The sequence below is a fragment of the Nematostella vectensis genome, chromosome 11 (genome assembly GCF_932526225.1).
Source record: "Nematostella vectensis chromosome 11, jaNemVect1.1, whole genome shotgun sequence".
NCBI lineage: Eukaryota > Metazoa > Cnidaria > Anthozoa > Actiniaria > Edwardsiidae > Nematostella > Nematostella vectensis.
In genome coordinates, this window is record NC_064044.1 from 8,506,191 (window position 1) to 8,521,710 (window position 15,520).

The window sequence follows — 15,520 nt, forward strand, 5'->3', positions numbered from 1 at the left end:
AAACGATTACTTTTCCCTGTTTTCCCATAATGATAAACTATTCAACCTTTATAATATTATTATTCAACATCTGTCGGAAGTTAAACTTTTCTCTAATTAACTCCATGGTAGCTCTAACTGTTTCCTTGATAACTTCAAACATCAATTAAACAAACAAAAGATAACAGTTTCGAAATTAAATTCGAATGATCTTCATAAATAAATGATTAAGTTTGCTATAACTTTTTCTGTTACTCTCACTGGCTCCATAGTTACAACTCCTCTGTGAACCACGCTCAAGGCAGCAAAAAGGTAAGAAAGGTTTTGCGATATTTAACCAAGTTAATCTTCTTTTTAGAAGTCAGAACATTCTAGAAGGGGTTGTTTATCGATTAGATATTATTTTCATTACTTTTTTGTCACCTTGTTTCTGTCACAGCCCATAACGTTTAGGAACTCTGAATAAATTTAAGTGGGATTTTTACAAGGCAAATTGTTTGGACCCTTAAAACAAGCTGGTAGTAGTTTAAAGTTCGTTCCCGATATTCGTTTAGTTATTCTCTACTATGTATATTTTTTATTTTTTTTCAAGCAGTAATTGTTTTTTTCTATCAATAACCCATAACAGAACTGTTGGTAAATACAGTACTGACGGAAAGTAATGCAAAAGAAATGTGCCGAAGTTCGCTGAATTACCTCAAGCACATCCGAAAACACACGAATTTCATCAAATTTCGGCATGGCCGAAATTCTTTTGTTTCACACGCCCCCGATCTTCGGCGATTTTCGCCTTAGCAACGATTTTAAGGCAAACGTATTCTAGCCGAATTTCTCCGTGTTTCACCTTCCCAAATTTCGGATGGGCTAATGTGTACAGCAGAAAATCCAAAGAATGTACAGATACTAAATGTTGGTTGGCAGAGCGACACAGAGTTTTAAACACGTAATCACTTGCGAATACCGTTGTTGTTGTATATTTGCGGGTATATTTCTCACAGGACTGAACACTCCATGACACGTCTTTTTCTAATTCTCAGGGGCCGTCACTAACACGGATACTTTTGAATCCGTGATAGTGTGGACACGACCCCTCAGTTGTCGACCCCGAAAGCCGCGCGACTCCGTCACGTTCGCAGAATAAACATGGAGTCGTTTGATTCGTAAAAAAAGCTCCAAAGCACCAGCGCGAAATACGGTTCAAGCAAAACAAACATTAATTCGAATCAAATAGAGATCCCTGTAAAAAACTGTATTCGTTCACGGGGAAATGTCATAAGTTTCTCAAAGAGCGTGATTCGAAGGTCGCGACATAGGGTGACGCGACATAACCATAAAAATTGCCCGCCGGGGTCTTTCCCGCGAGTTCATAAAATATCAAGTCGCGTTTTGCAAATATGATCGAGCTGTATGATAGCTTTTAGACTAGGGGAAACCAAAATACTTTAGACTAACATTACATAATTGTTATCATAAAGTTTTAAAACAGCGAGATGAATGTTAAGATCTTGAGATGTGTGATATTTCCAGGACTACGCAACAGCGACATGCTTTCCGCGGTCACATTACACATGGTAAACATCAAACTCCGAACAATTTTCATACGAGGGAAATCTATTTTCCATGCTTAAGGTTTTATAAATTTCCTAATTTAACAACTTACGTCGCATGTGTTGTTCGATGATCGTGTGGGAGCTTCGATAATGAAGCTAACATTACTGTAACGATACGAAAAAGTAAATTTTCCAATGCTTAAAAGTTTTTAGACTTTTCTAAACCTAGCATCGTCTGGCCTGTGTTAAGTTAAATTTACTTGCGCAAATCGTGTGTTTGATGATCGCATGTGTCTGTTCTCCTAAATAACATAGAGCCTCCGTAATGCTGGACGTGGTGTACAGATTAAGAGCTCACTTCAAACGAAAATCGAAAACAATAGCCCTAAAACTTCGCAGAAATTCGGATGCCGAAATTTCGGCTGGTTTAAACAGCAGAAAATACCGGAACCGAACTTTGGCGAAAACACCTGAACTTTCGGGTTGAAAACAAAAGGCCGTAATTCGGTGATATTCGGCCAATTTCTTTATCAGCAAAAAGGAATTTCTGTTTTGTTTGACATTTTTGATGAAAAGTATTTTTTATATCAAAGTGTTTTTGGACTCGAAAGCGATGAGTATTTACTTTTCATTTCATTTCTATAAAAGCCTTTTTCTTATTGGACCAATTTTTTACTCGTCTATCAATCCTTAATTCTTTCCCAGCTATTATGGTCTATTATGAGTTTTCTGGTGAACAAACAAATAAAAAAAACCACTCATTTTCCTGTATGCGCTGAGGCTGTCACCATATTGTATAATGCATATATGGACAAGTCGAAAAGATGGCTCAATAAGACAAAAACAGCTTTTTGGCGGAAAAACAAATCGCATTTACATAATGCACGAACACGCTAAATGTTTTTACATAATAAAACAATCGTAATAAAAATAAAACAAGCGAGTACTTCCACCTGTTCACTAATTATTCCCAGATAAATCACGATAAGTAAATAAAAAAAATTAGTTTTAAAGAGTTATAGTTGGTGTTCGACAAGAATTTTTTAACGTTTGCTCGACAAAATCATTCGTGATCTCGTTGTTTAACTAGCGCGTGATGCAAATAATAACAATGGCAGAGGGCATGTACGCATATCATAGTCCTGAAAACATCGTTATAGCTTTCCCGAATCAGCCGATTGAGTAGATGTGTAACAACGACAGTAGGCTGTAGTGGGGTCGGTACAGGTACCGGGCTTTACTTCGCTGTTACAAACTGAAGGTTTACAAGATCTAACTGCGGCTTCTACCGCACCCCTTATATATGGTCCTACAACGGCGTCCATTAGGTAATCCGACACTGACAGCTATGGAAAGCTTTTAGCTCTGTTTAGATAAGGCTTCAGCCAATGGGAATGAACTACCCCCCCCCCCCCCCCTATGGGTATGTCGGTTTGTTACCCTTGGGCTACCGTGACTTACGTAATATTTACATGTTGCTACTAACTACGGTTGTCACACACTAACTGCTAGCTGTGCTAGTGCGCATGGCAAGGTACACACATGAATATAATGATTGACAAGATTCCAATCATTTTTGCACTCAAAATCTTAAACCGTACTAAATCCTAATTTCGTCGACGGCCAGGTCTGAATCCTACACAGGGCAAACCCTGTGTGAACTCAGACCTAACTTTTCTTCTTCGTTAAGAAGCGCGAACCGAGAATTTGCGGCCAAATTCCGATTGTCAAATACCCCTGCAAAAGGGTCGCGCAACTCCTACTTTTCCACTGGGTTAAGGGTCAACTTCTTATTTTTCGCTATCCTATTTCATAGCAACGGCTAAAGTTACTTTGTTGATATAACTTGCTTAAACAAACAGACGCCTTTTAGTTGAATAAACAAAACATACTTATAATGGTCCTTAACTTCAGAAAGGTCGGTTTAATTAAAGTAAGATATTTAGTTGTCAAAGATAACGTTAATCTATATTTCGTTATTTTCCTCCGTGACAGATGGTTTTTCCCAGTTCGTATTTTGCCAATGACAAAATGGCGGTTGAAAGACAAACACGTTTAGTGAAACAGACATGCATCTTCAAATGCTTTTTGTTGAAGCTATTGAGGTTGTCGCTCTATCTGTCTTATTACTAACTCATAGTTAACTCATAGTTTGTTTAAGATTAAGTAAAAATGCAGGACCACTCGCGAAATTGTGCCCGCGCTGTGTTACTGTTTGTCGTCGCTTTCTTCAACGTGCAAGCCATACAAAGGGATGATAACAGCCACAATGGAGTATTCGTGGAAATTGACGGTTAGAAAGCTAGAACCTTTCAAAATAGTTTATTTATAACTTGGTTTCTCTTTCTATTTTGTTATCCCTTCTCTAGGTCTCTTCGTCTCTCTCTTTCTTTCTTTTCTTTAATTTTTCCTTCTTTTTAAACATTTATTTTCATCGTCTACTACTACTTCTTCTTCGTTTTCATTATTTTTACATTGTCCCTCCTATTTAACCTCTTTTTATCTTCTTTTTCCTTTATTTTCATTCTTTTTTCTCTTTTTCTCACAGTTTATTTTTTACCTCTTCCTTCGTTTTCTATTTTTTCCGTCTACATTACTTTCTTTATTTTTACATATTTTCTTCTTTTTTTTTCATTTCTTCTTCTTTTGCTTCTTCTTCTTCGGTCTCCATATTTCTTCTCATTCTTGTTCTTCTTGTTCTTCTTCTTTCTTCTTCTTTTTCTTTTTCTTCTTCTTCTTCTTCTTCTTCTTCTTCTTCTTCTTCTTCTTCTTCTTCTTCTTCTTCTTCTCACTCTTCTTCTTCTTCTTCTTCTTCTTCTTCTTCTTCTTCTTCTTCTTCTTCTTCTTCTTCTTCTTCTTCTTCTTCTTCTTCTTCTTCTTTCTTCTTCTTCTTCTTCTTCTTCTTCTTCTTCTTCTTCTTCTTCTTCTTCTTCTTCTTCTTCTTCTTCTTCTTCTTCTTCTTCTTCTTCTTCTTCTTCTTCTTCTTCTTCTCTTTCGGTCTCCATATTTCTTCTCATTCTTCTTCTTCTTGTTCTTCTTCTTTCTTCTTCTTCTTCTTCTTCTTCTTCTTCTTCTTCTTCTTCTTCTTCTTCTTCTTCTTCTTCTTCTTCTTCTTCTTCTTCTTCTTCTTCTTCTTCTTCTTCTTCTTCTTCTTCTTCTTCTTCTTCTTCTTTTTCGGTCTCCTTCTTTCTTCTCCTTCTTCTTGTCCTGGTCCTGGTCCTGGTCAAAACAACTTTTTCTGTTTCGTCTAATTTCTCTTTTTTATTTTCCGCTTTTGTTTCTTCTTCTTCTGCTGCTTCTTCTTCTTTCTTCTTTTTCCTCTTCTCCTTACGGTTTTCCCATCTCATTGGAACAAAACAACTTTTTTTCTGATCTGAGGATATAACCTTCTAGGTAACACACTTGTTAACCACGTGATAGAAAGTTTTATCCGTGACGGCATCCATGCAATGCGGGCAAGGTTGCCTTGGAAACCCCAGCTGCCGTTGGTACAATATACGCCATGACACTGTCTGTGAGCTTTTAAATACGACAAAGAAGAGCGCTAAAGAATATTTGATGAAACACTCTGGAAGCAATCACTACCACGACCCAGAGGTATGAGTCAAAATTAAATGTTTTGGGCTCAGTTTGTCACAAAATCCCAACATATATCAAAGGGCACAATTTCATAAAATGTTAAATAATAGGATGAAATAATAGATAAACAACTAGTGAACAAGAAGAAGTTGACCAACAAAGCAGCAAATCCGTCGCGTCGACTCGACACACCACACGTCTCGCGCTGGTCCTGGTCAAAACAACTTTTTCTGTTTCGTCTATTTTCTCTTTTTTATTTTCCGCTTTTGTTTTTTCTTCTTCTTTCTACTTCTTCATTTCCTTCTTTTTTCCTCTTCTTCTCCTCACGGTTTTCCCATCTCATTGGAACAAAACAACTTTTTCCTGACCTGCGGATGTAACCTTCTAGGTCACGCACTTGTTAACCACGTGATAGAAAGTTGCTCCGTGACGTCACCCATGCAATGCGGGCAAGGTTGCCTTGGAAACCCCAGCTGCCGTTGGTACAATATACGCCATGACACTGTCTGTGAGCTTTTAAATACGACAAAGAAGAGCGCTAAAGAATATTTGATGAAACACTCTGGAAGCAATCACTACCACGACCCTGAGGTATGAGTTAAAATTAAATGTTTTGGGCTCAGTTTGTCACAAAATCCCAACATATATCAAAGGGCACAATTTCATAAAATGTTAAATAATAGGATGAAATAATAGATGAACAACAACTAGTGAACAAGAAGAAGTTGACCACCAAAGCAGCAAATCCGTCGTGTCGACTCGACACACCACACGTCTCGCCGTTGTATATTTAAAGCCGCATTGTCACCAGTTTACTTCCGGAGGTCCGACGGAAACCTCAATCGTTAAAAGACAAAAGAATCTATTAGAATCCGAGATATTAAACAGGCCATCCGCTCTAAATTATCAATCACATCCTCAAAGAAACTTCCACTAAACACACTGCTTTCAATATTTTGAAATATTTTTCGCGTTTTCGGTTAAAAACCATTTGAGATTGTTACGTAATCGACCGGAAGTAAACTGGTGACAATGCGGCTTCAATTGCACAGACGAAGCATGCACCTGTGTCGGTTGTTTTATTTTAGCTGTTAAATGGCTTTATTCATTATGAATATCCCGGCATACAAATTATCTGCAGCAATAATCAGGCCCGTACCCAGGATTTTACTTTTGGGGGGGGGGGGGGGGGGGAAGTGGACCTAATTTTTCCGGAGGGGAGGGGGGTAGGGAGTTCTCTAATAAAAATCTGACCACCTTCGAAAAAAAAGGTTTTTTCATGCCTTTGCAGTATCTTCACGGGACGTTTATTGCCGGATTTTGCTACATACTACAAATATCACGTTTATTGAGAACCGAAAGTGGACCTTCGGTCCGTACCCCCTTGGGTACGGGCCTTATGATACATAACGAGTTCATGCGAAACCTGGGACTTAATTGGACCAAATTCGACGATTAACGGTTACAGTGACTTGTATAAAAGAATTGTGTTTTGCGATCCAAACATCCCCATAATCGGGATCATTTTGAAACAAAAAATAAATAAACAAACAAATTAGGAATTGTCCGTTTATAACAACGTTTCTAACAGGGCAAAAAGCTGTATTTGGGGCCTGGGGCCTGTCCTCCTCGTGCCGTGTGGCACATAGGGCCTTCACAGTGCTTTTCCACTTTTCCCTGTCTGCTGCTTTTGACCGCACCTCGTCCCAGTTCCTCCACCCCGCCTCGCCTCTCTCCCTTTCCACAGTCCTTCGCCATGTTGTTTTGGGTCTTCCCTGTTTCCTTCTGCCTTCTGGTGTCCAAGTTAATGCTATGCTGCAGTCATTTTCTCTTCCTTGTCTCATGACTCTCCGCTAATCCATGGTTTGTTCTTCTTTCGTGGCTTACCTAAAACTGTCTCTGCAACTTCCAAGAGTGCCTTTTTCATTATAGTATTTTTGGACATGAGGATCCCTACTCCCTCTCTATGGATGTTATCTTCTCTTCCAGAATAAACCATCGTCTCGCCATCTCTCAGCTGCATTTTCCCTTGGCCTGTCCAGTGAGTTTCACTGATTCCCATGATGTCGATGTCTCTCTTGCCCATTTCCCTCGCTGCTTGGGCAACATTGCCGCTACTGTATAATGTCCTGACATTCCAATTACCTATTCTCATTGCATGTTTTGGGTGGACCAATGGTTAAGTCAGCCCAGGGGCGTCCGGATGGCTTTGGCCTCTGTGCGTCATTCAATCTCTTTCATGAGATGCAGCCACGGAGTAAAATACTCCCGCCGACATAGCTCTAGAGGTCATTGGGACACACAAACACCCTCACCACGATAAGGTGGCGATCCCATTGAGGATGAAAAAACTGTATTTAAGCGCCATAAAAATAATATACATTTTATATGACGCCGATACCCTGTGGTTTTTGGTCGAAATTTTAATTGCCAGTTTTTGGCATGTCCCGACAAAGGGATTTTTGAGGACTTTTTTTCTGTTAACTAGCTAACTTTACTGGTTCGTATGCCGTTGAAAAAATTATATTGCAATTAGTTCCAACTGGAACCAAAGAATGACTGGACTTTTGCTAAGGGAGATCGGGAATAAGCATTCTTTGGGCGCTTTCTCCTAGCATTCTGGAATGGGAATGGTTAGTGGAGAATGTTCAGAATGGCATTAGGTAGCAGAATGGGTGGAATGGCCTTCATTCCATTCTGTAATGGGAACGCGGGATAAACGAACGCGCACTTTTTCTATTCTAATCATTCTTATTCCGGAATCACGAGGAAAAAAACGCGCCCATAGATAGAAGAATAACATTATTTGAGGATCATTCAATAAGAAATGGCTTTTTTGCGGCCCAAAACCTTATCTGGTGTAATTCTAGGTTGTTTCATGATTGTTAATTAGACCGACCAACAGTTGTTTAAAAAATAATCTCGAAAAACACTGTTTCGAGAGATTAAAGTAATTGTCTTTCAATTTACGGCATGTGTTGCTATGTAAATAAAGAAAGTAGGAATTTTATAAGTTTTTTGCGAGAAAAGCATTCACAGCGGTGGTTCAAGGTGGGAGATTTGAGAATAAAAATAATGCCCCGTGCAAACAGCATTGAAATCTGTCATCATTGTTGATAAAACCGCACTGTTTGGTCAATTCGAGATGTTCCGTAGAACCAAACATAAATGGTTATTATTAGATGAGAACAAATTGGTGGTCAGGTTTCTTTCGTTTCGTGATTTAGCGGTTATCAGAGGATGTTGAGAGGTCGGGGGGTGTTGAGTTGAAGAAACACACGGTGCATGACGGTCAGGATGCAGTTTGAGGGGTCGGAATTCGCTTGACGTTTGGCAGAATTTACGCAATATCTTGCAATTTTTTCAAACATCTTGCACGTAGCGTTTTTATGACTGTTTTATTTGTTCATATACTCGTTGTAAATTATTTAGTTTCCTTTTTGGTTGTTTCCTGTTCAATACGACGACATTTTTGTTTCGTAAAATCCAAAACGGCGGACGACACTGATGAACTCGATAGATCATTTCATGAAATGAATGAAGGATGGTCTGAATGTTCTGACACTTATTTGAACTCAAATCGCTCTGTCTGGATTGTATTCATCACAAATATCTACTTTAGATATATAGTTCGAGCACCGGGCTCGGTTTTTAAGAGACCGGAAAAACTCGGGCTCGGATTCTGAAATTTGACAAAAGTCTCGGGCTCGGATTCTGAAACGCGGGTCTCGGCGCCTCGGCAGGTCTCGAATTAACCCATCGATACTCCTTGTTTGGATTGCGCACATGAACAGTTCGACGTCTAATTAAGTTTCGGCACGACAGAATTGCGTTCGGCACGGCACTAAGCGCGGCTGCACCAATCGTGTTGCACGGCAAAAGCACGACACCGATTCAAACGTCAATTTCAATGTATGGCTTTCAGTTAATGAATACGACTACCTTCGCAACCATCCCGTGAGAGCATTTGAGAAAAGTGAAAGTTTTGTTTCCGAGGCTGAGGTATTCATTTACCATTTTCTTGAATTTTAAGAAAATTCTGGTAAACATTTGTCAAACATTAAGGTATTTTTATTAAAAAGGAGCACTCATAGCAACAGGATTTATCACAGGGCAGGCGCATACACAGAAAGGTACGCAGGGTGCGCGCGCACCTAACCTTTGCGGCCAAAAAGTGGGTCAATTCTTATATGCTTTTTCTATATAATTCCAGGGGCTCATAAGTAGGGGCAATCAACTTCCCCATATTCTGGTACTATATAGTTGTCACGGCGTTTCCTAGGATCAGGCTATTTTTAGACGCTCGGATGAGCCAATCAGATGACAGGGCGGAAAAATTGACTTTGTCTTAAACACGAAGGCGCGGTATAAAAGGGCCTAAGCCCCGCCCCCATTTTCCAAATGGAGAGAAATTCCAATATAGCGGCCATTCCCGTTACGAGCCCAGTCAAGAAAGAATGCCCCCAAATCTAATGGTTTGATATCAAACGAATAAATTATTTCCCAAATGAAAGAAAAGATATGTTTGATTTGTACTTCAAGCCTTTCTTGGCAGTGAGAAATGCATATTTGTCTTCGAATTCGTACATTTACGGCGCGATTTCAAATCTCCCGCCTTTTCCTTTGACGCCATTTTTGTTTTGCTTGCCTTCCCGACCCTCCTAGGGAAGCTTTTGGTGAGCTTGGGCCCGCAATGACCAAAGTTATTGTTTAGCAGTCTATCCTAAGGGATTATGCGTGCAACGGGGTGCAAGCAGAGCTAAATTTTGCCATCTTAGCGTGTTTAGAAAACATGTTTTGTTGAGCGATTTTGCCTCATCTCTTCGGACTTTTCTTGGCCCGTAGCATTCGTATTTCAATTAGACATTCGGTGAAATAATGAAGAGCATTGTACTCTGGAAAGAAGCACCTAAAATGGGGAGAAGAGGAAAGGAAGACAGGAAGAAAAGACAGTGTAGAAAATAGTCTGTGTTTGTGTAAGTTCTGTACTGAAATAACACACAACAAAGTAGGACATTAGAACTAAACATAAGCAGCAAACATCAGGTATAAAGTCAAGATACATCACATATATTTTATTATGTATAAGTCACTTTACAGCTGTAGTGTAAGAGGACACTTCAGTAAAACTTATTCTAGTGAAACCATTAATTTTTCTACTTGTTGCTGCAACAAGTGTAAAACAAAAATGCAAAGTTTGCCTATCTGCTGTTGTACATCTGTTTAAGAATTAACCAAAAATCTAGTGTTTTGACATTTACCTGAGCAGGAAGAAAATTTGGTGTAGTGGGTAGGACAGGGAATGTTGAACCCCCAGTTGACTTCTACTTTAATGAGAAAGTCAATTTGTCTTTATTATCTTTTTACCAAATTTAATAGTTGATCAATACATGTTACCATGATCAGGCTTCGGCAACTAACCCAAGTTTCAGTTTTTTTTAAAAGGGTATTATATTTACCTGATGCATTAGTTATCGGGTATTTACCCGATATTTATTATCGGGTACTCACCCGACGATTTATCGGGTAATTTACCCGATATTAATTATCGGGTTTTTACCCGATGTTTTGTATCTACCCGATTACCGGGTACGCGTTGGTTTTCTTATCGGGTATTTTCATTTACCCGTTGTTTTACCGCTGTGGCCCTAAAGCTCAATTGGTCCGTCCTTTCTCTGGTGCCATTCTGATGTTAGTACCAGACTTTTTAATCCAGAAAATAAAGAAAGGCTAAGGAAATTTGTCAACTTACACTCACCCTGTCTGTCATTTATAAGTATACTCAACAGAGTTTGAATGGGGAGTATAGTGCAGTCAACTTGATTTCTTGTAGAGCACTTGATCATTAGACCATTGTGCCCTCGTGCTAATTTATCAGATGCAGGGTTAAAAGTAGGGCTTAGTTACGTCCCAATAAAATGGAACACTTACTATTTGTCTGTACAAAACAAGGGAGAAGTATACAATAAAAGAAAACATTTGTTTCGATATTTGTTTCTATTGTGCATAACTGGCTCACAGAAACAGCAGAAAACTCTTTGTACAATGTCTCAGCTTGTATACTTACACATATATGTACACCAAACAACTAAAGGGCTACTAAAGAAATGCCTGATATCCATCTAAGTGAGTTGGAGCCATAATTGAGTCTATCTTTCTACTTTTTGGATCAGAATGCATCTGTATAGTATTTTGTTTTTATCTTGCAATCTATGATGACTACAAATAATAACAATTGAATTAGCTTTGTGTTTCTATTTGTCGAAAAAGGGTCTGGATCCTTAGTTTTATAAAGGGGTTGCCCAAACATATGTTTTATACTTTATAAGTTGAATTATACAAAATAGAGACATGACTTTTACCGTTTTGATTCAATGAATATCCCTCCGCCCTGTCTCTATACTTGCTTTTACTGTAAGAATGAATGGCTAAAAGACAAGGCATTTTGGTCTATTATATTTATAGTATAATTTATAACTTATAAAACATGACTGGTGGCTAAACACTTCAGTAACATAAATCAATTTCATATCAACGGAACATGTTTCCTTATAAAGAAATGTTTATGATTTAAAATCACAGGGAAAATGTAATACTGTATATGTCTATGTATCTGCTTTTTCTTGAAGAATATATCTTGTTGATTATTCAGATGTCACCATGATATGCGTCTTGGGTATAGCTAGGATGAAACCATATAATTAATTAGAAATTATACATAATAGATTCAACATTCAAGTTTGTCCCCCAATTAATTCCGAAAGATTTACTAAACTGTTTAGTTAACATTACTAGAATACAAATAATGGACTGTTTTCGCTGATGATTTATGTATATTGATAGAAAGATCCCAACAATAAAAAAACTACCATTTTTTACATTTATACTTAAATTCCATATTATAGTATCTTGTATATAGAATTAAAACTTCACACACCACAAAACAATCGTGACCGAGCTCGAGGCGATGTAAAAATATAAAGAAACAACAGTAAAGCAAGATTTGATCTACAAACAACATCTTTTCTATAGAAGGCCTGCATTACTTCTATCGGCAGTTATGTGGACACAGTCAAGATGCATTTTCTAGCAAAACATAGTTTCCCCGCCACTTTCATTACCTATAAGCTTTTGATGACTAATTTATATCATGTTTTCTGAGTTTTGAAGATATGAAAAGTACATTTAGGCATAAAAAACTAACCTTTTTTCGAGGTTTGAAATCGTTGTTTTCTGGTCATGCGTTTGCCCGTTTTTTTGCGTAAACCACGATGGTTTCGTAGCTTTATTTCTACTGAGTTTCCTTTTTTTACACATTCTATCGGACTAGTGGTAGAGTTGGCATTCTTATACATCAGGAAGCGCTTTGAAACCTCTCCCCTCTGCATTTTGTACTTGACTTTTGCCGCCATCTTGAATTTGATCCTCACTCCACGGCGGTTGATTGACAAATGAGCCGATGCTTCCAATGGAAGCACCCTTTTATACCGCGCCTTCGTGTTTAAGGAATCCAAAATGGCGGCCGATAAGGGGGAAAACGACGCTTGCTTTTCAAAGTCTTCCTACATCGTCATATGCCTCCTAATTTCTGAACCCTTTTAGCCACAGAGAAAGAAACATTTTCTTACTAGCCTTGGACTATTTTTTTTATAAGTGGACTCAAATGTTGCTACAAAAGTGTAAGAAGTAACATACAAAAGTTTATGTTTTGTTTTTGTTAAATATTTATATTAAACGAGCTCTTCAAAGCTGGACTGTGTTTGTATCAACACCAGTGACCTGTCCTGGACTGACTGTCCTGATCTGGTAAGAAATTGTAAGAAATATCCATTTAAAAGTATACTAACATAAAAGGCAACCTCAATATGGATGTTTGTGTCTTTTTGTAAATTCTATTTCCATTGAATTCGAAAATATATACTTGTTATTTATGATCTGTTATGAATAACTTACTTTATTCAAATTTGACTTTCCAAAGAAAGAGAGGATAGAGAGAATGTGTATTATATTATATTGTCCAAGCTATTGACTTATTTGCCTTGATTCTCGACATCTTATCAAACCAGCAAATAATAAGGGTATTTTTAAGCTATAGCAAAGGAGTTGGTAGCTATAAAGGGTGAATATGTTAACCTAATGTTGTTATGGGAGGGCTTTGCAGAATTCTTGGTCAAATGTTATTTGATACATTCAAACCAAAATGGAATGTTTGAACAGCTATTACTTTCTAGGCATGTGCACTAAAAAATTGAATTTTTTTATTGTAACTTATATATTAGCCTCATCTACATTGATCATGACATTTCTATATCCTTCCTCTGAATATTTGTTTCGTTGTAAATTCTTTCAGTCCATTTCCCCAAGTGATCCACAAACATTTCAAGAGCCTGAAACTGTTTGAGTGACAGCATCGTCTTTCCATCAAGAACTTTTTCGAAAGATTTTAGAAGAGCCATTACTATAGTCTTATTACAAGCCAGGATGACAGATACACTCCTGGCCTTTTTTGCAATGATTTAAATCTTATTATGATTTCTAGACAGCCAAGAAGTCATTCAAAAGAAAGTCAAATTTGAACAAATTAAGATACCACAAGTATGTAATACTGTAAGTATTCCTAACAGATTATAAGTTAAATAAGTAAGTATCAATTTTCGAATTAAGCTTAAATGGAAAAAGAATTTACAAAAAAAAACACGCACACAAATGTAATTCATATTGAAGTTGCCTTTTATACTTAAACATGATTATTTTTTACAATTTCTTACCAGATCAGGGCAAGTTGAGTCGAGGGCAGGTCATTAGTGTTGATATTCATGCGTATCATGACTAAATTCTTTCTTATACAAACACAATTACTTACAGTTTTGAAGAGCTGGTTTAATATAAATGTAAAACAAAAAACATAAACTTCCGTATGTTACTTCTTACACTATTGTTAGTTAACTAGCAGTATCAAACACCTTATGAATGAGAATATGGCCTCTCAGCGAGAGAATTTCGAGATCGAAACAAATGATCACTTATTTTCGAATTTATTGCTTTGCAAGAGCAAGAAAAAACGTCCTCTTAACAACGTTTGAGTCCACTTATGGAGAAATAAATAGTCCAAGGCTAGTAATTAAATGTTTCTTTCTCTGCGACAAAAAGGATCCAGAAATAAAAAGGCATTTGACGACGTAGGAAGACTTTGAAAAGCAAGCGTCGTTTTCCCCCTTCCCGGCCGCCATTTTGGATTCCTTGAGACAAAGTCAATTTTTTTCCGTCCTGTCATCTGATTGGCTAATCCGTGCGTCTAAAAATAGCCTGACCCTAGGAAACGCCGTGACAATTATATAATACAGATGATTGCCGCTACTTATGAGCCCCTGTAAAAACTAAATATTTTTTTTTATTTTACCACTTATACCAAAACTGTATAGAGATATGAGATATAGGAGATATGAATATAAATATGACATCGGGATAGTTTTTCTTAAAGTGTCGTCATCGATGACGTCGCGCATCACGTGACCAAATCTTGGCACCGCTCTTGACACATACATGACACCTACCAAGTTGTGATACAATGTTTCTTTCACGAGATATGAATGTTTTTTATCTTGATGACGTCAGCATATTTTGCTTCTAGTGACGTCATTGGTGACGTCACAATCACGTGGCCATATTGGAGCACCCCCTTGACATCAACATGACACCTACCGAGTTTGGTTGTGAAACAATGTTTCCTTTCAAGATGTATGAATGTTTTTGCTTTTTATCACGTTTTTTGCTTTAAGTGACGTCATCGATGACGATATACCACACTTGACCATATTGTTGCATCCCCTTTGACACCTACATGACACCTACCGAGTTTGGTTGCCATACGATGTTTCCTTCGTGAAATATAAACATTTTTTTGTTTTGATGACGTCAATCTATTTTTGCTTCTAGTGATGTCATCAATGATGTCACAAAACACATGACCACATATTTGCACCTCCCTTGACACATACATGCAAGAGACCATGATATAAGAGATCCCCGTGGCCCATGATGCCGTCCATGAAAGCTATTTTTAGATTGCGCGAGCTTGTCAATCATAGCATCCATATATGGTTCATCGCGCCATATTTGGTTATGGGCACCTCGCGAGCTGTAGTAGATTTTCACAATTTTTTTCCATCTGCACTTCTTGACTTCGTTCGCTACCTGTTTTTATCCTTTTAGCTGCTTCTCATTGCTAATGATTACATTGCTACTTGTAGGACAGTGTCCTGGTTCTGTTAAGTTATCTAATGTTAAGTTATCTAAATGTTATATAAAAACTTGAACAGGAAGACTTTGGGTAGACGGCGAATTTGGAGTTCATTCAAGATGCATCAGGCTTACTCCTAAAAAGTTATTTTTCTTTTCAATACGGTGAGATG

At 37.8% G+C, this 15,520-nt stretch overlaps 1 protein-coding gene and 1 long non-coding RNA gene across 3 annotated transcripts in view; one reads left to right on the top strand and one right to left on the bottom strand.

Moving 5' to 3' along the window:
* The first annotated feature begins 239 nt into the window (after positions 1–239).
* The window catches only part of LOC5518370 (pro-epidermal growth factor), a 30,888-nt gene continuing 15,607 nt past the window's right edge, over positions 240–15,520 (top strand). Inside the window, exons 1-2 of one of the 2 annotated variants that reach the window (XM_048734426.1) lie at positions 3,694–3,822; positions 5,497–5,699. The gene's annotated coding sequence lies outside the window, so the exon portion shown is untranslated. Of the gene's footprint in view, positions 292–3,693; positions 3,823–5,496; positions 5,700–15,520 lie in introns of those variants that run through there. The other variant, XM_001638324.3, reaches the window with a different exon arrangement.
* LOC125573717 lies at positions 11,091–14,431 on the bottom strand. The gene is made up of 2 exons (XR_007314191.1): positions 12,313–14,431; positions 11,091–11,790 (listed from the first exon to the last, which is right to left on the bottom strand). It is a non-coding gene; the product is annotated as an uncharacterized LOC125573717 (long non-coding RNA).